At 43.5% G+C, this 2,554-nt stretch overlaps 1 protein-coding gene across 1 annotated transcript in view; it reads left to right on the plus strand.

Moving 5' to 3' along the window:
• Positions 1 to 2,472: 2,472 nt before the first annotated feature.
• ATF7IP2 (activating transcription factor 7 interacting protein 2) overlaps positions 2,473 to 2,554 on the plus strand; it is an 83,276-nt gene continuing 83,194 nt past the window's right edge. Inside the window, exon 1 of the mRNA XM_010850657.1 lies at positions 2,473 to 2,533. The gene's annotated coding sequence lies outside the window, so the exon portion shown is untranslated. The remainder of the gene's footprint in view (positions 2,534 to 2,554) is intronic.

The following is a 2,554-nucleotide window of genomic DNA, read 5'->3' on the forward strand; positions in this document are numbered from 1 at the left end:
GGGGTGGAGAAGCAGCAGGAATAAGATGAACCAAGTCAAAAAGTACAATCTTCCAGTTATAAGAGAAATAAGTATAGGGATGTAACATACAACATGCTAAATACAAACAACACTGCTATATGTTCCAAACCCGGAAAGGAGTACATCAAGGCTTTATACTGTCACCCTGCTTATTTAACTTACATGCAGAGTACATCATGTGAAATGCCAGACTGCATGAAGCACAAGCTGGAATCAAAATTGCTGGGAGAAATATCAGTAACCTCAGATATGCAGATGACACCACTCTTATGGCAGAAAGTGAAGAAGAACTAAAGAGCCTCTTGATGAAGGTGAAAGAGAACAGTGAAAAAGCTGGCTTAAAACTCAACATTCAGAAAGCTAAGATCATGGCATCTGGTTCCATCACTTCATGGCAAATAGATCGGGAAACAATGAAAACAGTGAGAGATTTTATTTTGGGGGGCTTCAAAATCACTGCAGATGGTGACTGCAGCCATGAAAGTAAAAGACGCTTGCCCTTGGAAGAAAAGCTATGACCAACCTGCTGCTGCTGCTACTAAGTCGCATCAGTCGAGTCTGACTCTGTGCAACCCCATAGACGGCAGCCCACCAGGCTCCGCTGTCCCTGGGATTCTCCAGGCAAGAACACTGGACAGGGTTGCCATTTCCTTCTCCAGTGCATGAAAGTGAAAAGTGAAAGTGAAGTCGCTCAGTCGTGTCCGACTCCTAGCGACCCCATGGACTGCAGCCCACCAGGCTCCTCCGTCCATGGGATTTTCCAGGCAAGAGTACTGGAGTGGGGTGCCATTGCCTTCTCCCAATGACCAACATAGATAGTGTATTAAAAAGCAAGTTCATTACTTTACTAACAGAGGTCTATCTAATCAAAGCTATGGTTTTTCCTGTAGTCATGTGTAGATGTGACAGTTGGACTATAAAGAAAGATGAACACCGAATAATTGATGATTTTGAACTGTGGTGTGGAGAAGGAGATCCAACCAGTCAATCCTAAAGGAAATCAGCCCTGAATATTCACTGGAAGGACTGATGCTGAAGCTGAAATTCCAGTACTTTGGCCACCTGATCCAAAGAAGCAACTCATTGGAAAAGACCCTGATGCTGAGAAAGATTGAAGGCAGGAGGAGAAGGGGACAACAGAGGATGAGAGGGTTGGATGGCATCACCTTCATGATGGACATGAGTTTGAGTAGGCTCCAGGAGTTGGTGATGGACAGGGAAGCCTGGCGTGCGCCAGTGCATGGGATTGCAAAGAGTTGGACAGGACTGAGTGACTGAACTGAACTAAACTAAGCTATACATGAAGTTTTTAAAAAGTAAATTCTAAGAGTTCTAATCACACACACAGATAACTTTTTCTATGTCTTTAATTTTGTATTTATATATGACGGATGTCCATTAAATTTATTGTGGTAATCATTTCTCTAGGTAAGTCAAATCGTAATGCTGTACACCTTAAATTTATACAAGGCTGTATGTCAATTATATCTCAGTAAAACGGAAGAAAAATTACTTTATGAAGCAAAAAAAAACTGTGCAAAGGATGGCAATATTTTACATTTTTTCCAGTTTCCCTAGTGTTTGACATAAAACAGCTGGATTCTTATATCCGTTTCTGCATTCAACTTGTAGCAAAAGATTTGTTAATTTTCTAGAAGCTTCTGGAAAATTCGATTTAACTTCTGAGATTATGTGAATAAAAAAGGCCAATAACATCTTCCTATTGTTAAGAAAATAGCTTTGACCTTATAGACCTCCAGGGATCCCTGATCACATTTTTGGGAACCAACTGGATTACAGTTCCTATTTCTATGAATAATCTATTTCTAGATCGTCCAATTTTTGCTCTTTTTTCTCGTAGCCAGTAGTTACTAGTACAAATAAGCAGCTCTGTCCTCCGTGATGAGGAGGCCTTAAACTAGATCGAGGGTGCTTAATTAGATAATTCACTTTAATCGCTAAAAAAGAGGTTATCGGCAGCGGAGTAGGTCTCTTGACGTTTGACGCGGCCTAGCGTGGCAAATCCGTTTAGGCAACGCAAGAAAATATGACCACTGGCCTGTGTCACAAAATTTAAGTTGTCAAAAAAACCGAAATTGAGATCTACAGAATTTTATTTAAGTATTTTAAAACTTTAAATGCCTGCAGACGAGCCGCCTGTTTTTGTAAAAAGTAATTTTCGGAAAACTTTCAGTCACTCAAATGCAAGGCCTGGCTCAGGAGGCTAGTCGCGGGACTCGCGAGTGACGCAACACGCTGACAGAAAGTCGCTTGCCTGAAGGCGAACTCTCTGCACCCCTCAGCCGACTTCCACTTAACTGCCCCTTCCACCAGGTCGCCTCTGATTGGCTGGGCTGCCGAAAGTTCGCTCCGCCATTGGCCGGAAGTCCGTCGGAGGTGGGCGCAGAGAGACTTACCTCGGCCGCTTTCCTGAAGAGCGTCATTGTGCTCGGCGGTTGCAGTCCCCGGAGGTAGAGTTTGTGCAGAAGCGGCCAGCGCGGCGCCGCTCTAGGTACGTTGGAACCGGGCGAGA

The sequence above is a fragment of the Bison bison genome, unplaced genomic scaffold (assembly GCF_000754665.1).
Source record: "Bison bison bison isolate TAMUID 2011002044 unplaced genomic scaffold, Bison_UMD1.0 scf7180017864293, whole genome shotgun sequence".
NCBI classification, from domain to species: domain Eukaryota; kingdom Metazoa; phylum Chordata; class Mammalia; order Artiodactyla; family Bovidae; genus Bison; species Bison bison.